This window comes from Schistocerca cancellata, chromosome 2, assembly GCF_023864275.1.
Source record: "Schistocerca cancellata isolate TAMUIC-IGC-003103 chromosome 2, iqSchCanc2.1, whole genome shotgun sequence".
Lineage (NCBI taxonomy): Eukaryota > Metazoa > Arthropoda > Insecta > Orthoptera > Acrididae > Schistocerca > Schistocerca cancellata.
The window spans coordinates 258,754,114-258,780,281 of NC_064627.1; positions in this window are offsets into that span (position 1 = coordinate 258,754,114).

Consider the following 26,168-nt stretch of genomic DNA (forward strand, 5'->3'; position numbering starts at 1 on the left):
TTCGACACATAAATTATGCATTGTTTAGGAACTCGTTGGCAGGCTCAAAACTATACGGACACTTATTAGTGGGCACTAATATGCCCTGTGTCCACTATTCACCTATATGATGGCTTAAACTCTGCTGGGGACACTTTCAAACTATATATCTGTGGAGAAACAGCCGATTTAGAGAAGGTCGTAATGTTGGACGCTAGGATATGGAGCGAAGTCGCCTTTGGAACTCGTCTCAAAATGTTCCATTGGGTTCAGATCGGGACTTGGGGCAGGCCAGTCCATTTCAGAAATGTTATTGTTCAGAAGCCAATGCCTCATACGGGGTGTTCCAAAAAGTCTCTCCGCAGTGCCGAACGATTGTTAGCTGCGAGTGCCGTATGCCACAGTGAATACACCGCAATGAAACTCAGTGAAATACAAGTTATTAATTTATTGAATATTCAGTTTTACTTACAAATTTTCACATGAAATGTTGAAAATGTTCCTCCTGTTGTTGAACACAAAAGCTGTAACATATCTTCTGTAACAGAAGCAGCGAAAGAGGATATTGCAGTTTTCAGTTCATCGATGGATTTTGGACGGTTTTTATAGACAGTTGCTTTCGCTGCAGCCCAGAAGAAAAAGTCAGGTGGTGTTAGGTCAGGCGATCGTGGAGGCCAAAGTCCCTGTGAAATCGTGCGATCAGCAAAAACATCAACAAGTAGTGACATTGAAACGCGAGCTGTATGAGCGGTTGCACCATCTTGTTGAAAATAACCGTTCAGTATTTCACTTAACACAAGTTCTCCTATGAATGGGTACAGAATATCACTGCAGTATCGTTATGCGTTCATTGTTTCATCGAAAAATATGGGACCCACAAACCGGCGACTAGAATTTGCCTTGCAAACTCGTATTTCCGTAGAATGAAGTGGTTCCTCATGAATACACAATGGATTTGCAGTCTTCCCCATACGAGAATTTTGCGAGTTCATGTACCCGGATAAATGAAACCACGCCTCAACAGTGAAGAACGTTTCATTAAAAATATCCCTTCCATTTTGTTGAACGAGATTTTAGAACTATTGACAACAATGTAGTCTCTTGCCATGATCAGTACTTTTCAATTGTTGCACGACTGTCACTTTATATGGGAAAAGTTCTAATTTTTTCCTTACAGCTGTGTGGGCAGTTCCGAAACTAACATCGATTTCCTGGGCGAGTTTTCTTACTGACTTGTTCGGACTCATGGACATTTTATCGGAAATATCGAATAGTTTATCGTCAGACAAAACGCTAGGACGACCCCTTCTCGGTGCATCTGTCACTGAATCCGTACTTCGAAATTTGTTAATCAAATCTCGCACAGTATCGCGATGTGGGAGTGTTGTCCCCGGGAAAACTGAATTAAATGTTTGACGAAACTGAAACTGTTATTTACCGCCAGCTTTGAACATTTGTTCGACTAAAAACACGCGTTCTTCAATGGTTATCATTTTAACAGTGACAAAAACGAAACAGACGAACAAAGGAACTAAACTTAAACTTTCATGTCAACACGTAAAGACGCGCACCAAAGATACTATTGACGCCGGCTCACATAAACGAAACAGTGGGATGTTAGGAGAAAAAAATGATTAAAATGGCTCTGAACACTATGGGACTTAACATCTGAGGTCATCAGTCCCCTAGAACTTAGAACTACTTAAACCTAACCAACCTAAGGACATCACACACATCCATGCCCGAGGCAGGATTCGAACCTGCGACCGTAGCGGTCGCGCGGTTCCAGACTGAAGCGCCTAGAACCGCCCGGCCACACTGGCCGGCGATGTTGGGAGAGTCCACTTGAAGGGAAGTAACCCAGGCAGGCGAACAATCTAACGGCAAGCGCGGCTAACAATCACACGGCACTGCGATGAGACTTCTTGAACACCTCGTAGGGCGTAGATGTTACGTCATGAAAGGGTGCACTTTCATGCTGATGAAAACAATCATCGTGCTCTATTGTATGCAGTACAGAAAACCGTGAAATGCGTTCATATCGTTCCGAATTTAGCCTTTTCTTAAGCTAATAAAGCAATAAAGGGACGGCACCCTAACTACGAGAAACAGCGCAGTACTATAACGCCTCCTCCGTATTTCACTGTTGGTACTAGACGTGACAATAGGTAACATTCTCCAGGCATATGACAAACCCAAACCCTGCTATCGGATTTGCACGAGGTACAGCGCGATTCATCATTTCAACTCGCTTTACAGTCAAGCACCGCTTAGCTCTGACTATAGAAATTTGTGGCTAATGAGGAGCTGCCAGACCATTACAACCCATTCTTCTTAACTCCCTACCGACAGTAACCGTGCTACACTCATGCTCATAAATTAAGGAGAATGCTGATACATGGTGAAACAACGCTCTGGTGGGCGTTTTGTGGGTTCAAATTGTAAGTAGGCTGTTTAGGTTTTTTCTATTGGTAACGCCACGTAGCGCTCTGTATGAAAATCACTGGCTGTGCTGTGTGCAGTGTGTGGCTAGTTTGCATTGTTGTCTGCCATTGTAGTGTTGGGCAGCTGGATGTTAACAGCGCGTAGTGTTGCGCAGTTGGAGGTGAGCCGCCAGCAGTGGTGGATGTGGGGAGAGAGATGGAGTTTTGAAATTTGTAAGACTGTATGTCATGAACTGCTATATACATTATGACTTTTGAACACTATCGAGGTAAATACATTGTTTGTTCTCTGTCAAAATCTTTCATTTGCTAACTATGCCTATCAGTAGTTAGTGCCTTCAGTAGTTTGAATCTTTTATTTAGCTGGCAGTAGTGGCGCTCGCTGTATTGCAGTAGCTTGAGTAACGAAGATCTTTGTGATTTGTTAAAGGTATAGGTTAATGTTAGTCAGGGCCATTCTTTTGTAGGGATTATTGAAAGTCAGATTGCGTTGCGCTAAAAATATTGTGTGTCAGTTTAGTGTTGATCAGAATAAGTAAAGAGAGTAATGTCTGAGTACGTTCAGTTTTGCTCAGCTGTTTGAAAAGCAAATAATGTAAGAGGTTTACCAGCACAGCAATTCATTAATTTTTCTAAGGGGACGTTACAAAATTACCTCGGGGTATGACCAAGCTTCATCACCGGCAATGGAGGGTGAAGCTTTGACAATGCCAGCCACTCGTGCTGGCGAAACGTCAGTAAAATCATTAGATGAACGTCGGCCGAAGAACCCGAGGCAGAAGCCAATAGGCGGTTTGTCAGTCTAGGTATAGTCTGAACAGCGATTCACGCCGGGTTTGCATCTGGCGTGAACCAGAAACCAGATACCAACCCCTTAATGTCCTTGAAAGGGACCTGTATGGAGGTCGTGGTTTGATGGTGTGGGGTGGGATTATGATTGGTACACATACACCCCTGCATGTCTTTGAAGGAGGAACTGCAACAGTTCAGGTGTATCGGGACGTCATTTTGCACCAGTATGTCCGCCTTTTCAGGGGTGCAGTGGGTCCCACCTTCCTCCTGATGGATGATAACCCACGGCCCCACCAAGCTGCCATCGTGGAGGTGTACCTTGAAACAGAAGATACCAGGCGAATGGAGTACCCTGCCTGTTCTCCAGACCTAAACCCCATCAATCAAGTCTGGAATGCTCTCGGTTGAAGTATCGCTACACGTCTTCAAACCCCTAAGACACTTCAGGAACTCCGACAGGCACTGGTGCAAGAATGGGATGCTATACCCCAGCAGCTGCTCGACCACCTGATCCAGAGTATGCCAACCAGTTGTGTGGCCTGTGTACGTGAGCATGGTGATCGTATCCCATACTGATGTCAGCGGTACATGCGCAGGAAACAGGGGCGTTTTGTAGCAGATGTGTTTCGGGACGGTTTTCTCATGTTGTATCGCACCACATTCTGTAATTATCCTTAATTTATGAGCATGAGTGTAGCTGGAATGCTGGTAGCACTTAACAACTCAGGTGTGATTCCTTCCGCTGATTTCATGAGATTTTCACATCCGCCCTCTGCAGCTTTCTGCAGAGGACTTTCAACGACTTATTGAGTCCACGTCACGTCTAGTTGCTACACTACGCCTGAGAAAAGGAGGTCCGGCATGATATTAGGCGGTATCCCATGACCTTTATAAGATCCAGCAGGCGAGGCAGCCAAATGGGAATATAGGCATCTAATTACTTTGAGTGAGAAAAAATAGGAAATCCGAAGCAAGACTGCCAAGAGCAGAAAAAAATGACTATGGAAAAGGTAAATGTCAGGAGAATCGAACAAACACTTCTAGAAAAGAGAAGCAGAAGTATGCACATCTAGAGCTCGGATTACAAACCGGTACAAAGCACGATATTGCAGTGCCTGTGTTATTCTGAATTACGATGTAAAGTTTGCTTTGGACACACATGCAGCCGACCGAAGTGGCCGTGCGGTTCTAGGCGCTGCAGTCTGGAACCGCGAGACCGCTACGGTCGCAGGTTCGAATCCTGCCTCGGGCACGGATGTGTGTGATGTCCTTAGGTTAGTTAGGTTTAATTTGTTCTACGTTCTAGGGGACTAATGACCTCAGAAGTTGAGTCCCATAGTGTTCAGAGCCATTTGAACCATTTGAACATACATGCATGTACGGGAAAGTACCTAATGGATACACGAGTACAGGTTGTAGACACATGGTTGACATAGGAAAGTTTGGATGGGGCCGTGACTCGCGCTCGGTTAGCTTAATAATAATGTGACCGCTCACGATAAGTGAGAAATCCGAGTTCGAGTCCCGGTCATGCGCAAATTGTTGTCATGCCATCCTACAACTGATGGTTGTCCTTATCCGCAATTGCAAATTCATTTAATGTAGTACTAAGCGCTGACGGGAAGGTGTAGATGTGAAAACAAGTTGTTGTTGTGATCTTCAGTTCGGCGACTGATAGGTTGTTGCTCTCCGTGATGCGTAAGTCTCTTCCTGTTTGGAAAACGATGCGACCGACATTGATTTGAGCCTGCTAACTGTATTCAAGCTTTCGTTAACCTCTGAAATTTTTACCCACCTGTCCCCTTCCCCTATGCCACAAACTTTTCCACCAGTACCAAATTGACAATTCCTTGATGCCTCAGGCTGTGTCTTGTCAACCGACCACTTCCCTTACTCATTTTCCGCCACAAGTTTCCTTTTCCCCCAGTTCGATGCAGTACATCCTCATTAGTTATTGGATCCACCCATCTAGCCGACCATTGTGGCCGAGCGGTTCTAGGCGCTTCAGTCCGCAACCACGCGGCTGCTACGGTCGCAGGTTGGAATCCAGCCTTGGGCATGGATCGTGATGTCCTTAGATTAGATAGGTTTACTTAGTTCTAAGTCTAGGGGACTGATGACTTCAGATATTAAGTCCCATAGTGCTTAGAGCCATTAAAAAAAAAGCCATTCATCTACAGTATTCTTACCTAGCACCGCATTTCCACAGCTTCTACTCTGGTGTTGTATGAATTCCTTATTGTTCACGTTTCACTTCCATATGGAAATGAAATGAGCGTTTGGCGTAATTGGCCGGGAGGCACCTTGCGGGGCAGGTCCAGCCGTCTTGGTGCAGGTCTTATTACATTCGACGCCACATTGGGCGACCTGCGTGCCGGATGGGGATGAAAAGATGATGAAACAGCATAACACCTAGTCCCTGAGCGGAGAAAATCCCCGACCCAGCCGGGAATCTAACCTGGGCCCGTAGGACGGCAATCCGTCACGCTGACCACTCATATATACTGTATATATATATATATATATATATATATATCATCATTTAAGACTGATTATACCTTTCAGCGTTCAGTCTGGAGCATAGTCCCCGTTATACAGTTCCTCCATGATCCCCTATTCAGTGCTAACATTGGTGCCTCTTCTGATGTTAAACCTATTACTTCAAAATCATTCTTAACCGAATCCAGGTACCTTCTCCTCGGTCTGCCCCGACTTCTCCTACCCTCTACTGCTGAATCCATGAGTTTCTTGGGTAACCTTGCTTCTCTCATGCGTGTAACATGACCCCACCATCTAAGCCTGTTCGCCCTGACTGCTACATCTATAGAGTTCATTTCCTGTTTTTCTTTGATTTCCTCATTGTGGACACCCTCCTGCCATTGTTCCCATCTACTAGTACCTGCAATCATCCTAGCTACTTTCATATCCGTAACCTCAACATATATATATAATCTCTTTTTGTTCGCTTGTTGTTCGTTGTATCTGCTCGGGGCGGACGTCGTAAGTCATCCGATTACGTTCGTTGAAGATCGATGAACTCAGTTTTTTTTTATATTACGGGGGGTACGTAACCCTCTGACCGAACACGCTGAGCTCCCGTGCCGGCGAGCTATCGGCGCGGACTCTTCCATATGAGAGTGTACTCCATTCAAACACTGTTATAACCAGAAATAACACAATAAATATACCACCGTTCTGTATATTCTGGGCGGCCTATCGCTGATTGTTATAGTGGTCAATTGCTGTACGGTGAAGCGCGGCCGGCCGCGGTGGTCTAGCGGTTCTGGCGCTGCAGTCCGGAACCGCGGGACTGCTACGGTCGCAGGTTCGAATCCTGCCTCGGGCATGGGTGTGTGTGATGTCCTTAGGTTAGTTAGGTTTAAGTAGTTCTAAGTTCTAGGGGACTTATGACCTAAGATGTTGAGTCCCATAGTGCTCAGAGCCATTTGAACCATTTTTTTGTGAAGCGCGCGCGTGCGTGCGCTAAGGTGGCCTGGAATGCTAGCAACGGGCGGCGCACGGAGAAATGCGCTGCTCGGTGTGGAGATTTAATACTGATTGGTACCACAAATACCTTAGAAAAGACTGCTTGAACTTACATTCAATGTTAAGAACTTTATCATTTGCAGAAATGCTTTTCTTGTTATTGCCAGTCTGCATTTGTATCGTCTCTACTTCTACTTCGTTCTTCATCAGTTTTGCCCAAATATAAGATCTCATCTACTACTTTCAGGGGCTTATTTCCTAATCTGTTTCCCTCAGCGTTTCCTTACTTAATACATACATGTTATAAAAATGGTGGTGGTGGTGGTGGTGGTGCGTGCGTGCGTGCGTGCGTGCGTGCGTGTGTGTGTGTGGTTCCGTATCTCCTCCTAAACCACCTTACCGAGTCCAACCTGACTTGGTATACATATACCTTACTATCAGGTAACAATCGCTGTGGGGTTAGGGACCACGTATCTATCAAAGTGCTGGGGATGGGAGTGGGGATGGAAAATAAGGGTACATGAAAAATAAGGGTAGCCCGTGGCGCATGAATTCCCATACTTTAGTAATCCAATATTCGAGAATGAAAGCACTTAGCGATTTGCAACAAACTTTACACAAAATTTCACACCTTTACAAAAAATTTTCTCACTGTCAACCCCCACAAAATGATGAAAGGAAAAATGTTTATAGCTTATTACATGCAGTAAAACTGCCGCATCAGGTATGACGTTATAATTTATTACTTCTTTACTACTAACTGTATCCGCGACAGTATGCATATATGCTATTGAATGCACATAAAACATTATATTACTAAATGACACATAATTCACGAGCAATAACTTCATGAAGATTAAGCACAAGGCCAGACGCTGTGTGGTACCGGTTTCTACGCACAGCTATACGCTGAGGTGACGAAAGTCATGGGACGCCCCCTGATGTCTTGTCGGACTTCCTTATGCTCGGCATAGTGGAGGAGCTCGACGTGCCACGGACTCAACAGGACGTTGGAAGTCTCCTGCAGAAATATTGATCAGTGCTGCCTCTATAGATACCCATAATAGCGAAAGTGTTGCCAGTGCCGGATTCTGTGCACTATCTGACCTCCCGATTATGTCCCATAAATATTAGATGGGATTCATACATGGCGATCTGGATGGCAAAATCATCCGCTCGAACTTTCCAGAATGTTTTTCAAACTAACCACGAACAGTTGTGGCCAGCCGACAAGGCGCATTGTCATCCATAAAAATCCAATTTTTTTTATTTTTTTTATTTTTTATTTTTTTCAAATGTACTCCGTACCCGAACATAACGATTTCCATTCAACAATCACTTCAGTTGGACCAGAGGACGCAGCCCATTCCATGCAAACACAGCACACACTATTAAGGAACTACCACCAGCTTGCACAGTGGCTTGTTGTCAACTTGGCTCCATGGCTTCGTGCTGTCTGTGCCACACTCGAACCCTACCGTCAGCTCTTGCCAACTGAAACAGGAACTCATCTAGGGTTCAAACAACGTGGCCGTGAACCCAGGAGGCGACTGTTAATCAAATTGCGTGCATATGGAATATCGTCTCAGGTGTGTGACTAGATTCGTGATTTCCTCTCAGAGAGGTCGCAGTTCGTACTGATAAACGGTAAATCATCGAGTAGAACAGAAGTGATATCTGCCGTTCCACAAGGTAGTGTCATAGGCCTTCTGTGTTCCTGATTTATATACATGATCTAAGTGATAATCTGAGCAGCCCCCTTAGATTGTTTGCAGATGACGCTGTAATTAATTCCAATTATAAAATTATCTAGAGAGAATTTCTGTATGATGTGAAAACTGGCAATTGGCACTAAACAAAGAAAAGTGCGATGTCATCCACATGGGTACTAATGGTTCTAATGGCTTTGAGCACTATGCGACTTAACTTCTAAGGTCATCAGTCGCCTAGAACTTAGAACTAATTAAACCTAACTAACTAAGGACAGCACAAACATCCATGCCCGAGGCAGGATTCGAACCTGCGACCGTAGCGGTCGCGCGGTTCCAGACTGTAGCGCCTTTAACCGCTTGGCCACCACGGCCGGCATGGGTACTAAAAGAAATCCAATAAATATTGGGTATACGATAAATCGCACAAATCTAAGGTCTGTCAGTTCGACTAAATACCTAGGAAAAATGGTTCAAATGGCTCGGAGCACTATGGGACTTAACATCTGAGGTCATCAGTCCCCTAGAACTTAGAACTACTTAGATCTAACTAACCTAAGGACATCACACACATCCATGCCCGAGGCAGGATTCGAACTTGCGACCGTAGCGGTCGCGCGGTTCCAGAATGTAGCGCCTAGAACCGCTCGGCCACTGCGGCCGGCAAATACCTAGGAATTACAATTACGAGCAACTTAAATTCGAAACACCACATAGATAATATTGTGGGGAAGGCGAAACAAAGACTGTGCTTTGTTGGCAGAACACTTAGAGGATGCGACAAACCCACTAAAGAGACAGCCTACATTACACGTGTCCGTCCTCTGCTGGAATATTCCTGCGCGGTGTGGGATCCTTACCAGATGGGATTGACGGAGGACATCGAAAAAGTGCAATGAAGGGCAGCTCGTTTCGTGTTATCGTGCAATAGAGGTGAGAGTGTCACTGATATGATACGCGAGTTGGGGTGGCAGTCAGTGAAACAAAGGCAGTTTTCTTTGCTGCGAGATCTATTTACGAAATTTCAATCAGCAGCTTTCTCCCCTGAGTGCGAAAATATTTTGTTGACACCCACTTACTTAGGGAGAAATAATCATCACAATAAAATAAGAGAAATCAGAGCTCTAACGGAAAGATTTAGGTGTTCCTTTTTCCCACGCACCATTCGAGAGTGGAATGGTAGAGAAGTAACATGAAAATGGTTCGATGAACCCTCTGTCAGGATCTTAAGTGTGAATTGCAGAGTAACCATGTAGATGTAGTCGTGCGTACTTCGTTAATCAGTAGAACACAAAACAGGTTCAAGTTGCAAGTTTTTTCTTTTTATTCATTCGATGATGAGTTTCATTTTCAAATCATCATAACAAAGTCTAAAATGGCATTTTCGAAGATATCAGAAAACTCGTGAACATTTATAGTGGCACTGATTAACAGAAGTTGCTGAACCAAGCTTCTCCAGCATGCTGGAAGCTCTATGGTTCATTAACACCAAATTTCACCGCACTGACCTAACGGATACGTTCGTCGTATTTTCTCAGACTGATTTATGCGGTTATTTCACGGACTGTTGTTTGTCTGTTATCACTGACAACACTACGCATACGACACTGCTCTCGGTCGTTGCGTGAAGGCCGTCGGCCACTTCGTTGTCCGTGGTTTGAGGTAATGCCTGAAATTTGATATTCTCGCCACGCTCTCGACACCGTGGATCTCGGAATATCGAACTCCTTAACGATTTTCGATATGGAATATCCTGTCCGTCTAACTCAAACTACCATTCACGCGTTTGAAGTGTTAATTCCCGTCCTGCGGCCACATTAATCACCTGACTACAAACGAAAATTCTGCCAATGCACTGCCCTTTCATACCTTGTGTACGCGATACTACTGCTATCTTTATATGTGTGTATCGCTATTCCATCACTCTGTGACCTCAGTTTAATTACTTGGAAAACACCGGTTTCTTCGCTAGTTAAACTATATTTAATTATCCTCATTTTATTTTTGTCGATATTCACCTTCTAATCTCTTTTCAAGACGATATCCAATCCATTAAACAGTTTCACAACTCCTTTGCCGTCTCTGAGTCAATTTATCTTCCCAAATTTAAATACCATTCAAAATTTCTTCTTCGCACACTTTATTGCTATCTCAATGTACATACCGTTTAACATCGGGGATAGGCTACAGCTCTGTCTCACTCCATTCTCAACTACTGCTTCCGCTTAATGTCCTTCGACTCTTAACTGCTGTCTGGTTTCTGTACAAGTTCAGATAACTTTTCAGTCCCTGTACTTTATCTCTCCTAGCGTTAGAATCTGAAAGATTGTATCCCATTCAACATCACCAAAACTTTCTCTAAGTCTAAAATCTTGTAGACGTAGGTTTGCGTGTCTTCAACGTATGTACAAAGAAAAGGTAGGCGTAACGATGCAAAACAATATGAAATGGAACGAGCATATAAGGATTGTAGTAGGTAAGGTGCGACTTTAGTTCATTGTGACAATTCTAGGAAAGTGTGGTTCATGAAGTGTGGTTCATCTGTAAAAGAGACCGCCTATAGGCCACTAACGCGATACATTCTTGAGTGTCTGGAATCTGCGCCAGGTCGGACTGAGCGATGACATCGAAGCAATTCAGAGGTGGGCTGCTAGATTTGTAATCGGTAGTTTCGAACCACACGCAGGTCTTACGGAGATGTTTCGGGAACTCAAATGAGAATCTCTGGAGGGAAGGCGATGTTCTTTTCGAGGAATACTACTCAGAGAATTCAGAGAACCACCATTTGAAGCTAACAGCAGAACAATTCCACTGCCACCAACGTATATTTCGTGTAAGGACAACGAAGATAAGAGAAATTTCGGCTCTTGCGGAGGATATAGATAGTCGTTTTTCTCTCGCTCTGTTTGCGAGTGGAACAGAAGTGGAAATAGCTAGTAGTGGTACAGGATACACGCCGTCACCTAACGTACTGTGGCTTGCGGATCACTTTAGTAGATGCAGATGCAGAAACTCAAAATGATCTTCCCCGAGGTAAACTTCTATTCGCTTTTCCATTCTGGCGTAAATACACTCCAGGAAATGGAAAAAAGAACACATTGACACCGGTGTGTCAGACCCACCATACTTGCTCCGGACACTGCGAGAGGGCTGTACAAGCAATGATCACACGCACGGCACAGCGGACACACCAGGAACCGCGGTGTTGGCCGTCGAATGGCGCTAGCTGCGCAGCATTTGTGCACCGCCGCCGTCAGTGTCAGCCAGTTTGCCGTGGCATACGGAGCTCCATCGCAGTCTTTAACACTGGTAGCATGCCGCGACAGCGTGGACGTGAACCGTATGTGCAGTTGACGGACTTTGAGCGAGGGCGTATAGTGGGCATGCGGGAGGCCGGGTGGACGTACCGCCGAATTGCTCAACACGTGGGGCGTGAGGTCTCCACAGTACATCGATGTTGTCGCCAGTGGTCGGCGGAAGGTGCACGTGCCCGTCGACCTGGGACCGGACCGCAGCGACGCACGGATGCACGCCAAGACCGTATGATCCTACGCAGTGCCGTAGGGGACCGCACCACCACTTCCCAGCAAATTAGGGACACTGGGGTATCGGCGAGGACCATTCGCAACCGTCTCCATGAAGCTGGGCTACGGTCCCGCACACCGTTAGGCCGTCTTCCGCTCACGCCCCAACATCGTGCAGCCCGCCTCCAGTGGTGTCGCGACAGGCGTGAATGGAGGGACGAATGGAGACGTGTCGTCTTCAGCGATGAGAGTCGCTTCTGCCTTGGTGCCAATGATGGTCGTATGCGTGTTTGGCGCCGCGCAGGTGAGCGCCACAATCAGGACTGCATACGACCGAGGCACACAGGGCCAACACCCGGCATCATGGTGTGGGGAGCGATCTCCTATACTGGCCGTACACCACTGGTGATCGTCGAGGGGACACTGAATAGTGCACGGTACATCCAAACCGTCATCGAACCCATCGTTCTACCATTCCTAGACCGGCAAGGGAACTTGCTGTTCCAACAGGACAATGCACGTCCGCATGTATCCCGTGCCACCCAACGTGCTCTAGAAGGTGTAAGTCAACTACCCTGGTCAGCAAGATCTCCGGATCTGTCCCCCATTGAGCATGTTTGGGACTGGATGAAACGTCGTCTCACGCGGTCTGCACGTCCAGCACGAACGCTGGTCCAACTGAGGCGCCAGGTGGAAATGGCATGGCAAGCCGTTCCACAAGACTACATCCAGCATCTCTACGATCGTCTCCATGGGAGAATAGCAGCCTGCATTGCTGCGAAAGGTGGATATACACTGTACTAGTGCCAACATTGTGCATGCTCTGTTGCCTGTGTCTATGTGCCTGTGGTTCTGTCAGTGTGATCATGTGATGTATCTGACCCCAGGAATGTGTCAATAAAGTTTCCCCTTCCTGGGACAATGAATTCACGGTGTTCTTATTTCAATTTCCAGGAGTGTAATTTGTGTCTGCATTTTGTAACCATCACTTATGTAAGTGATAGTTCGGTAATAATCGCAACTGTCAGCACCTGTCTTCTTTGAAATTGAAATTATTACATTCTTCTTGAAGTCTCCCAGTTTTCACCAATCTCATACGTTTTTACACCAGGTGGAAATGTTTTGTCTTGTTCACTTAAGGACCTCAATAATTCTGAGGGAATATCTTCTACTCGAGGGGTCTTTTTTAGGCTTAGGTCTTTCACTGCTCTGTCATATTCTTCTGATAATAACATATCTCCTTTCTCATCGTCATCTACTTCTTTTTCTCTAGTACTGTCAGCAAGTTCATTTCGACCACATTCTGAAACATCAACGAATAATACCTAAAACAACAACTACAGTCATATTCTGCAAACCACTATGCAGTGTATGCTTTACAAAAAAAAAAAAAAAGTAAAGTATGCGGGAGTCGCCATCGGTTGAAAAGTGCCTGTTTCACTTGACATTTAACGATACTGGAAAGCATACATTATGTTTTCCAGAGCAGTGCCTGCCACAAGAATAAAAACAAACAATGCACGACCCCCACAATACTCCAAACTAAATTGTACCATATGATGATGAATCGCCAGGCGATTCGAAACCGGCCATGAATAAATAAAAATTGAAGGAAAAACGGCGATTGGTTGCAGTAATTCCTAAAACCTTTAACATCTAACTCTATATTTTTACAGCGTTTCAGACGTTGCTTCGCTACATATAACTGCATCAGTTGGTAAAATTTCTGAGAAAGCCTTTAATATAGTCTGACACGTCATTAATGTACGACATGAGCAGCAAGAGTCTCCATAAAGCTCGCTATGCCCAACAGAAGTTAATTTTATTTCTGTCGATGACTCCATGCAAGAAAACGTGCTTCGTCCTCTATACTAGAAAGACATTAAGTTTTTATATTTATGGATTGTGAAGTTCAGAAACCAAATATTAACTGTCCGAAACAGTTCGATGCAACCCTCAAAAATTCTCGTGAAAATCGACTTTAAAGTTTTCCAACGCTCGTTAACATTCGTATGGTAAAGCAAAGCAAGCTCTATTATTCTCGACAGGCAATGTGGCTGTCCGATAGAACGCTCGCTTCCACGTAAGCGTTTTAAGCTGTTGGAAATTTTTAAACATAGGTGCACGCTGTACTAGCAATTCTGCGAAGTTTAAAATGCACAAAGATGGAAAAACTCAGTAGCTCTAGAGACTGTGAATCGCTGATTCGAGCCTAGTTCTGGTCATTATTTTTTTCGTTTTGTTCTGTTCAGTTCGAATACCGACGCCATTTAAATATAACACTCATCCAATATATGCTAGTTAACTGATATTTAATTTCTACTTTCATGAATAATGCACACCTTCTAATTACATCTTGCGCACCAAAAATTCAGTTTTCATTGACCTTTTATAAACGAGTGTTTAAATTAAAATAACATTAGAAATTCTTTGTCATTCTTATATATTTTTTTTGCTTCATGAGAATGTACAACGCAGGTTGTTTAAAACTATGCAAGGACCATTAATCGAAACAAGGCCACACACTTGGTAAGTTAACATTCTACCACACAGCCACACGAGCTGTCGAGAAAAATTTACCTTTCTTTAATATATTAAAGACGTTCGGAAAATTTCAAAGTAGATTTTCTCGACAATTTCTTAGAGTTGCATCGAACTGCTCCTGATGATTGATTCTGAAATCGATGAGCAGTAAATATAACAAAAATACAAAAATTCGATTTCCTTGTGGCTTCCTTGTGAGATATCTTCATCCAGTCAAAAATGTCGTTTGGTACGGCCTAGTAACAGTTGGTGTGGTGCGTAGCGGGCGAGTTCCGAACTGGCAAGACCGCCGCATAGTCTACTCTGGATCGGCCGCTTTTGGAGCCCGTCCGTGCTGTGTACCAGCCTCCTGTTGACTGTATGTGTATGTGAGTCAGCGGGACGGACGCGGCCGGTGCCGAATCTCGCGACACTCGTGTCATCTCCATAGCGACCGCTGGAGTCGCTCATCTAAACACCTGCTGGCCACATCCGAGTCTTTCCGTTTGCCTCACATGTCCTCCAGCGGCGGTTTTAATAACCTTGGTAGAGGCCTTTGCCGCTTGCTGAGTTATATCAATGATCGACACTAGGCCCGAGCCATATAAGCGGTCGCTAGGGGCGCCAGGCTGAGAGGGGCTCCAGAGGTGTATACAAATTGGCTCTGAGCACTATGGGACTTAACATCTATGGTCATCAGTCCCCTAGGTGTATACACCGAGGTGACAAAAGTCATAGGACAGCGATATGAACATATACTGGTGGCAACAGTATCGCGTACACAAGGTATAAAAGGGAAGTGCATTGGCGGAGCTATCACTGTACTCAGATCACTCATGTGAAAAGGTTATCGACGTGATTATGGCCGCATGACAGGAAATAACAGGCTTTGAACGCGGAATGGTAGTTGCAGCTAGACGCAAGGGTCATTCCATTTCGGAAATCGTTAGCGAAACCATTATTCCGAAACCCACAGTGTCAAGGGTCTGCAAATAGCATCAAATTTCAGGCATTACCTCTCACCACGAGCAACGCAGTGGCAGACGGCCTTAGCTTAACGACCGAGAGCAGCCGAGTTTGCGTACAGTTGTCAGTACTATCAGACAGGGAACAGCGCATGAAATAACCGCAGAAATCAGTGTGAGACGCCCGACGTACGTATCCGTTGGGGCAATTGCGGCGTAATATGGCGTGAATGGTCTATGGCCACAGACGACCGGCTTGTGTGCCTTGCCTACAGCGCCTCTCCTGGGCTCCTTACCAAGTCCGTTCAACCCTTTATGAATGGAAAATCGTAGAGTGGTCACGTGAGTCCCGACTTCAGTTGCTAAGAGCTGATGGTAGGGTTCGAGCGTGGCGCAGACCCCAGGGAGCTACGGACCCAAGTTGCCAACAAGGCACTGTGATAACTGGTGGTGGCTCTGTAATGGTGTGTGATGCGTTTACATGGAGTTGATTGGGTCCTCTAGTCCAAATGAACCGATTATTGACTGGAAATGGTTATGTTAGGCAACTAGGAGACAATTTTCAACTATTCGTGGACTTCATGTTATGGATAACGATGCGCCATGTCACTGGGCCACAATTGGTCAGTATTGGTTTGAAGAACGTTCTGGACATTTCGAGGGAATCATTTAGCCACCAGATTGCCAGACATGAATCGCATCGAACATTTGTGGGACGTAATGGAGAGATTAATCTGTATACAAACGCCTGCACCGGCATCACTTTCGCAATTATGGACGGCTTAAAGCGGCGGCGTGGTTCAGTTTTTCCGCAGGAGACTTCTAACGACTTGTTGAGTCCAAGCCACGTCGAGCTGCTGCACTACGCCGAGCAAAAGGGAGGTCCGACACGATATTATGAGGTGCCCCACGACTTGCCACCTTGATTGTGTAACTGACATGGGTGGAAGTATACGACAGATGGTAGGACGGGGAAGGGTAGGGGGTCAGCAAATAATACACTGAAGGGCCAAAGAAAATGGAACACCTCTCTAATATCGTGTAGGGCTCCCGCGAGCACGCAGAAGTGCCGCAACACGACGTCACATGGACTCGACTGACGTCTGAAGTAGTGCTGGAGGAAACGGACACTACGAATCCTGCAGGGCTGTCCATAAATCCGTAAGAGTACGAGGGGTTGGAGATCTCTTCTGAGCAGCACGTTGCAAGGCATCCCAGATATGCTCAATAATGTTCATGTCCGGAGAGTTTGGTGGACAGAGGAAGTGTTTAAACTCAGAATCGTGTTCCTGGATCCACTCTGTAGCAATTCTGGACGTTTGGGGTGTTTCATTGTCCTACTGGAATTGCCAAAGTCCGTCGGAATACACAATGGACATGAATGCATGCAGGTGATCAGGTAGAATGTTTATGTACGTGTCACCTGCCAGAGCCGTATCAAGACGTACCAGGGGTCCCATATCACTCCAAATGTACACACCTCAAACAACTACAACAATGCCCTGCTGACATGCAGGGTCCATGGATTCATGAGGTTGTCTCCGTACCCGTACACGTCCATCCGCTCGATACAATTTGGAAAGAGACTCGTCCGACCAGGAAACATGTTTCCAGTCATCAACAGTCCAATGTCAGTGTTGACAGGCCCAGGCCCAGGCGTAAAGCTTTGTGTCGTGCAGTTATCAAGGGTATACAAGTGGACCTTCGGGTCCGATAGCCCATTTAGATGATGTTTCGTTGAATGGTTTGCACGCTGACACTTGTTGATGGCCCAGAATTGAAATCTGTAACAATTTTCGGAAGGTTTGCACCTCTGTCACGTTGAACAATTCTCTTCAGTCGTGGTTGATTTCGTTCTTGCAGAATCTTTTATCGTCCGTAGCGATGTTGGGGATTTGATGTTTTACCGGGTTCCTGATATTCGCGGTATACTCGTAAAGGGTCGTACGGGAAAATCCCCACTCCATCGCTGCCCCAGAGTTGCTGTGTCCCATCGCTCGTGCACCGATTATAGCACCACGTTCAAACAATCTACCATTGTTATAGCTGTAACCGATCAAACCACTGCCGGCCGGAGTGGCCGAGCGGTTCTAGGCGCTACAGTCTGGAACCGCGCGACCGCTACGGTCGCAGGTTCGAATACTGCCTCGGGCATGGATGTGTGTGATGTCCTTAGGTTAGTTAGGTTTAAGTAGTTCTAAGTTTTAGGGGACTGATGACCTCTGAAGTTAAGTCCCATAGTTTTCAGAGCCATTTGAACCATTTTTTTGATCTAACAACTGCGCCAGACACATGTTGTCTCATAAGCGTTGCCGACCGCAGCACCGTATCCTACCTGTTTACATATTTCTGTATTTGAATAAGCATGCTTATTCCAGTTTCTTTGGCGTCTATGGAAGAAAAAGTTCTCGAACCTGCCCGAACATATCTTTCCTGGCGCTCCTGTGAGCCGGCCGCGGTGGTCTCGCGGTTCTAGGCGCGCAGTCCGGAACCGCGCGACTGCTACGGTCGCAGGTTCGAATCCTGCCTCGGGCATGGGTGTGTGTGATGTCCTTAGGTTAGTTAGGTTTAAGTAGTTCTAAGTTCTAGGGGACTGATGACCACAGCAGCTGAGTCCCATAGTGCTCAGAGCCATTTGAGCCATTTTTTTGAGCTCCTGTGAGCTACTGTAACGCTCACGGCCAGTTTCCGGGTGCTTGGGGGAGGGGGGGGGGTGAGGTGGTTTTTATTCGACCCGAAGATTATGTGTCACTCTTTCCATAATCCTCCTAAATTGGCGATGACTGAACTTCTGTTGTTCTAAGGGCAAGTAATTTTCCCAAGATGGCCGGTGTATTCCAGCACCCCTTACAGAGAAACTTGGAGAAGCGCTATAAACGGGAGTAGGCAATGGCCGATGAAAATTTCTAAACTGCTTACGATTATGAGTGCCTGAACATTATACTCTGCAAGCCACCTAACAATGCGTGGCGGAGGGTACTTCTCGTACTACTAACTGATTTCCGCTTCCCTGTCCTACTCGCGAATGACGCGTGGGATGAATGATTGTCGGCAAGACTCTGTAAGTTAGGGATATGTTGACATCAGAGTTTGTTCTTATTTTGCCTGTTTTCACATTATCTGTGCCCTGTGGCCGCCAACAGAAATCAGCCACAAGTCTAAATTAACACAGCATGTCTTCTGCAATACAGGGATGTTCGGGTAACGTCTGAAATGAACTTTCGCTTACAATATAACATTTAAACTACATATCCCGCTAAAATAGTGGCAAACGCTCCCTTTTTTGGATCTTAGTATAGCACTAGTTGACCTGAGCTATATTTTGTTTATATTTTCCTGCTAAATTTGTTGTTATTATTGTTTTTATATTTGTAACGACCTGTGGACATCGCAAAAATTTTGGATGGTTTTCATTTGGAAAATTATTTGATTTAGTTTGCTAGTCTCATTGCTAATTGCTAATTGGTGAATTCTGGTGTGTTATTATTTTCTTTTTTTTTTATTGCGGCTGTGGACATTTCTTCTCAAATCTGATGCATTATTTATGACAATTTTAGTAAGTAATTTTGTGATGGACGGGTCAAAATACTTAACTGGTTGAAGTAGTGATGGCAAAATGATTGAGCGATCAAGAACTTTTTCTAAGTGGTGATTTATCCCAGAAAGATATGGTATAAGATATTAATGAGTGGCAACATGCATAACTTATTCAGATGTTGATTCGTTTGTTTCCAGCACTCGAAATTATAGAAATATGAAAAGCTGCTGAACTTAGTTGCTTGAGCAGCTCTGTAATATGTTCCTTCGAGCTCAGTGTCTCATTAATACGAAAGTGATGTAATCTGATAAAACTACGTGACACGATAATCAGTTCGAAAATTTGTGGTAAGGTTCTATGGGACGAATCTGCTGAGGTCATCGGTCTCTCGCCTTACTTAATCTAACTGAAACTAAATTACGCTAAGAACAACACACATACCCATGCCCGAGGAAGGACTCGAACCTCCGACGGGGTAATCAACTAGGAAATTGTTCAAAATGGTTCAAATGGCTCTGAGCACTATGGGACTTAACTTCTGAGGTCATCAGTCCCCTAGAACTTAGAATTACCTAAACCTAACTAACTTAAGGACATCACACACATCCATGCCCGAGGCAGGATTCGAACCTGCGACCGTAGCGGTCTCGCGGTTCCGGACTGAAGCGCCTAGAACCGCTCGGCCACATCGGCCAAGTAGGAAATTGTTCAGACACATCTAATAGCAAAATGTTCACTAGACAAGAACTTCCATAACTTGAATTTTCCAACATTTTAGCCACATTCGTTTCAACTTTGTTTAGTAAGGGAGCTTATGACTTCGCTGTTGACTTCCCTCAACAAACAACGAATCAAACCAATGAACTAAACGTTGGGCCGGGATGATTCCTTTCAAACGGCACGGCCGACTTCCTTCCCCGTCCTTCCCTAATCCGATGAGACCGATGACCTCGCTGTCTGATCTCCTTCCCCAAACCAACCAACCAACCAACTAAACGTTGGCAATAACTTGGTCTGTGACGGGAACTGGTGAATCGCTAGCTCCTTGAAAGAAGATTAAGAAGAGGAAACTAGTACATCGGTTATTTGTATACGCTGTTAATACTAATAAACACTGTAAAAAATGTTTGAGGGGACTAGTTCCGTAAGTTCAGTTGACTCGGTGCGTAGAGAATAATTTACTGTAGAACGTCATTTCCCTCACTGGTACTTACTTCAATTACTGTGTGCTGTACATTTCAGTCTGAGGGGAATTGCTTTTCCGTGTCGGCGGAAGAGAGCGGTCGGCTGGGTGCGGCGGCTGCACGTGTTAGCTGCAGCTCTGCGCCACGCACTGGGACGTCTATTTTCTCCAGTCGCGCTCGACCAGTTCACCTGATATGGCAGAAACTTGCGGCAAGCCTTCCGGCCGACCTTTTCTCCCCAGAGAGATGTTTTCCGTCACAGAAACGGCGGTGCTGGCACTGGTCGCCGATCCCTGGTCTCGTTGTGCCTTCTCTTTTCTCCTTCAACTATGCACTCCTACGCTTGAGTAATATTTGTCAGCGTCGCAGCCTGTTTCGAAAGTTGGGAAACGTGTGAAGTAGCTTTAGATAAACACTATTATTTTACAACCTGGAGTTTCCAGTGTGTTACGACGACCGAATTACGGATTAAGAGAAACGTGACATTAAATCAAGTTACCCATAAAACATCTTCACAAATAAAGAAATACGCAGGCAAACGAAAAAAAACAGGTACATGAAATTGACAAGACGATGAGTCTTTTTCCTCCCAGTTGATGCACCTCTACACGGTCATGGAAAGTTCCACGAAGCAAATCGACACAGAACTCTATTTCTTGCCATATTCGCCGTAACAGATCATCATCAATGGTGGTAATGGCGTCATTCATTCTCTATTTGACATCAGAGAGGTCACTTTCTTTAACTCGGTACACGAGTCTCACAAGATTCGATCACTCACCCATTACAACTCATGTTTTATGTTACGGATCTACCAGTACCACAATTAAGTCCTGTTTGCAGATCAAACCCGTGCAAAGAAGCAATAATAAATGTTTTGTGAAAGTTTTTCCCAATTATTGGCATTTGATACGTGATCATACAGCCACCTCAAACAGTGGAAAGACGATGCGAGAGTGCGCTTCCTCAATTCAGAATATTCATTAGGTCAAGCAGTACCCTGATACGAAGTTACACAGGCCATTCAGGTGATTTTCGTGTCAGGTACGACGATAGGGATGCTATTGAAATCAGACGGTATTTTTGTGGATCACTTCTGCTACCCTTCTTGTATTCGAATGTGACCAGTGCCTTCTTCCAATCAGTGAGCAGAATTTCTTGTTCAAGGGATGTGCAATATATTACGATTAAAAGAGTGGTTAAGTCAGACACAAATTTTATACAGAATATGACGTGGATTCTATTGGGTGCTGGAGCTTTGTTCAGTTTTAGAGACTATAGCTTTGTCTCAGCGCCACTGATAGTAATATTTATTTCACTCACCTTTGCACTAATTCGAGGAATAAATTAGGGCAGTACTTCTATATTTTGCTTGCCTTCTCCTACAACGGTAAGCGCAATCCGTAGGTTATGCGCCAGACTCAGACAGAAAACGCGCGCTGGTACATAGCCCAGCCTGAGTGCGGTTTCTAGGCGGTTTCTCGTGCTCGTTTAGGTAAATGCTGGGCTGGTTCCCAACCTCCGCCTCAGAAAATACGGTAGACACAGGACAGACAGATGGCGCACACTACTTCCTTTCCTGTGGCGTCGAGGACATCCAGCCACAACGTAAAACAGAGAAATCGAATTTTCTAAATTCTGTAGATGCGGACACCGTGCTAGATGGGATAGCACGGTAAAGAAAGAAACTTCTTCCTTAGTAAAGGACACATGAAAACACAGTTCGCGTTGTTTATTTTAGTTCTGTTCCCCTCAATTTCAGCTCCTATGCAGTCCACGATGGTTTGGACTCGAACTTTGCTACCACTGACAGTCCTTGCATCAGTGGATAACACTCCAATATTTTGTGTTTTTGGGCCAGCAGCGCAGGATGCCCACCGACTTGCGGATGGTGTGACCGCAGTGTGGCATCATTTTTCGCGATTTCTCCCTCGCCTCCCCACCCCTTTCTGCACCTCCCCCCCCCCCCCCCGGCTCCCCACGTCAGCATGTGAGTACGTGCGGCCAGGCATGACTGCAGCGCGCAAGGCCGCCGCCACTAGGGTTCGTTGACCTTCCGCCATGCGCCGTTCCGCTACGCCGCCCATCAAAAGCTTTCCGCATGCCGCCCTCATTGAGGTAAATAAATTCCCCCCTCCACGCCGTTCCCAGGAGCGACCGCACCCTCGAGAAATCCGCCTGACGCCGGCTGCGGCTCGACAAATCTGGCGGCCGACTAAGCTACTAGCGGATAGCAACAGCCGAGCATCGGGACTACTAATAGCCCGTCTGACATTTCTCCTAATTGTTCCAGCTGTTACCATTTCTTGATGACCACTTAAGTCGTTCCTAAATGCTGTAACGACAGACAACGCTGCGATCCTAACTGCACACACTGTTCAGCCCAAAAACAAAGAAAAATTGCAAGTCTCTATCAAAGTCTCTATCAATGACACTGCTACGATGCATACAGGAGGTTGTTCTTCATTTTTCATGAAGTGTTTGATATGAATTTTTAATATATTATTGATCCCGGTTTCTTCATACACAGATACGACAAATGTAAAATTTTCTTCTGATTTCGCTATATACTATAAGTACCACTATCTTTTCCTCTCCCCTCCCATGAACCACGGACCTTGCCCTTGGTGGGGTGGCTTGCGTGCCTCAGCGATATAGATCACTGTAGGTACAACTACAACGGAGGGGTATCTGTTGAAACGCCATACAATCGTGCAGCTCCTGAAGAGGGGCAGCAGCCTTTTTAGTAGTTGCAGGGACAACAATCTAGATGATTGATTTGACCCTGTAACACCAAACAGAACGGCCTTGCTGTGCTGATACTGCGAACACCTGAAAGCAAGGGGAAACTACACCCGTAATTATTCCAAGCTCTACTGTATGGTTAAATGAAGATTGCATCCTCTTTGGTAAAATATTCTGGAGGCAAAATAGTCTCCCATTCGGATCTCCGGCCGATGACTACACAGAAGGACGTCGTCATCAGGAGAAACAAAACTGGCATTCTATGGATCGGGCAGGTAGGTTAGAAAACTTAAAAAGAGAATTGCGTAGGTTTACGTCAGATATAATGGGAATTAGTGAAGTTCGGTTATTCAGTTACGGGAGACGAAAATTTAATCGTGCTCGGCGACTGGAATTCGACAGTAGGTAAACGAAGAGAGCGAAAAATGATAGGTGCTTATGGACTGTGGGGAAGAAATGAAGCCGGCCGAAGTGGCCGTGCGGTTAAAGGCGCTGCAGTCTGGAACCGCAAGACCGCTACGGTCGCAGGTTCGAATCCTGCCTCGGGCATGGATGTTTGTGATGTCCTTAGGTTAGTTAGGTTTAACTAGTTCTAAGTTCTAGGGGACTAATGACCTCAGCAGTTGAGTCCCATAGTGCTCAGAGCCATTTGAATTTTTGAAGAAATGAAAGAGGAAGCCGCCCGGTAGAATAAGAATAAGAAAATAGGGCTGTATACGTGGAAGAGACCTGGAGACACGGAAGGTTTCAGATTGATTATATAATGGTTAGACAGAGATTTCGAAACCAGATTTCAAATTGTAAGACATTTCTAGGGGTAAAAAATGGTTCAAATGGCTCTGAGCACTATGGGACTTAACTTCTGAGGTCATCATTCCCCTAGAACTTAGAACTACTTAAACCTAACTAACCTAAGGACATCACACACATCCATGCCCGAGGCAGGATTCGAACCTGCGACAGCAGCGGTCGCGCGGTTCCAGACTGTAGCGCCTAGAACCGCTCGGCCACACCGGCCGGCTTTCTAGGGGCATATATAGACGCAGACCACAATTTATTGGTTATGAACTGTCGATTAAAATTTAAGAAATTAGAAAAAGGTAGGAAATTAAGGAAATGGGACCTGGATAAGTTGAAAGAACCAGAGGTTGTCGAGAGCTTCAGGAGGAGCATTATACGACGGTTGATTGGAACAGGGAAAAAGAATACAGTACAAGACGAATGTCTAACTTTAAGACATGAAATACTGAAGGCAATAGAGGAGCAAACAGGTAAAAAGACAACGCGTAGTAGTAAATCTTGGATAAGTCAAGAGATATTGAATTTAATTGATGAGAGCATGCTCAGAATCGTAAGTGGCAGGGGCATGATAAAGGCTGTCTGCTACTGGACGATCTGCAGTTCTGTGTTGTCTTGCTGGCGGAGTAAAAATTTATTTTCACTTTCTGCTTTCTGTTACTGTTATTGCAGAAGTGGTGCATAGCGTGATAACCACCGGACTTCGTGCAATGCCTGATGCTTACGTACGACGTTCCAGTTGTTCGACGTGTCTGTCTCCCAACCTTATACAGCCACACAGAGTCACTTACCTCAGCGCTCTGTGGCCCGCAACATCTGATGTGTCGCCAGCACTCTGCCGATTATGGTCGGGCACACTGCAGGCCTCAAAGAATCAGCAAAATATTTGTCATTTGTCTCTCAATCGCCTATGTGATGGACTGACTGCAAACACCTGCACTTAAATATAATCCTATATTTAATAATTCCGCAGGAAAGAGTGTAAGATGGCGTTGCCTATTTACACCCGTAAGCGGGTGCTATCCTGCCTAAACCCTTGTGACTAACAAACATACTCGATTCCTGCTAGTTGAAATAAGAAAAATAGCCGTTTTCAGTTTTAAATGCGAGCGGAAAGTCATTCCAGGCTGAGACCTGCGAGCACTAACATCAGCCACTCAACAGTATAAGCGAAGTTGAAACAATATAAAATGATTGTGATGTTGGTTCATCAGTGGCGAATAAGCGCTCCCAAGTTTGACTCTAGTCATCCTGCAGGAATGTAAGAAACATGTTTTTGTTTACCCATATTTGTGTGTGTTTTTAGTTCCTCCAAAAGCAACTCCATGTCCTGACATGATAATGACGCGTTTGTCAGCCCAGCCTGGATCGTCGATCATATATTCACCACGCCTGCAAACATCGCAACAACCCAATCCGCCATCATCATCAACGTGGTACAGGCTGAAAATACCAGCTCATTTGTCATCGCAGCAAGTTTCACTGGAGAGCCTCACAGTCGTCGCCATCAGACACTTGCCACGATACTGCCACGGACCTAGAAGCAGTCCAACTGCCCACTCTGTTATGGATCAGCCGGAATGGGCTACGCTGTGGTTGCTGGCTCTATTGGGGAGAGGACCTCAAAAGCTCGCATTGAGAACATTAATGTGGGGTATCAAGATCCTCATACATTTCTTAATCCTTGTGAAGCCGTTTTGGAAGAAGAGCTCCCCTGATTCGTTAATGAACCCCAGTATCCCTCCAATATTTGTAAGGCAGTTCTGTGCTGTGACCTCATGCAGTCTCCGAAAGAGTGCAGTGATGCAGTTGAGGAAAATTGCATTGTCCAAATTAGAGGGAATAATGGTGGGATATCATGGGATGAGTCAATTGCGGAGTGGCTCAGAACTTGTACCGAGATCCTCATACTCGACCATTTTTTCTAAGTGCAGGAAAGAGAGGCGGGTAAGGCCCTCAAACATGTACCCAACCTCGACATATACTCGCATGTTTTTCATCCACGTAATGGGGGAAAGGGGAGTCCAGTTTCATCGATCTTCCAAAAGATATCGCCGAAAAAAAGTACGTATTAATGTCCAGACTGTAATGAGGGGATAGAATGTTGCTTCACATGGTTACTTCTGGCTATCGATAGAAATTACCTCACAAAACAATGCTTCCGTGTACTTACAGTACATCTAATACCTGTAGTCATCATAAAATCAGAAAGATCTCATTCACTGTAAAACTCCAGGACCTACCGAAACTCGAGAGGCAGAACCCCGATTATTCAGTTTATTTATACACGTTGGATGTTGACAAGTCAGAGGAAGATTCCCATGACCACATTGTCCAGAAGAAAGAAAACAAGCATAAAGTGGTTGGTCCCTCTACATTCAGAATTACACTACATATGAATCACAAGCATGTTATGCTTACATATCGTCCAGATGAGTAAACAAGAACATAAACGATATTTTTGTCACAGACGCCTCAACT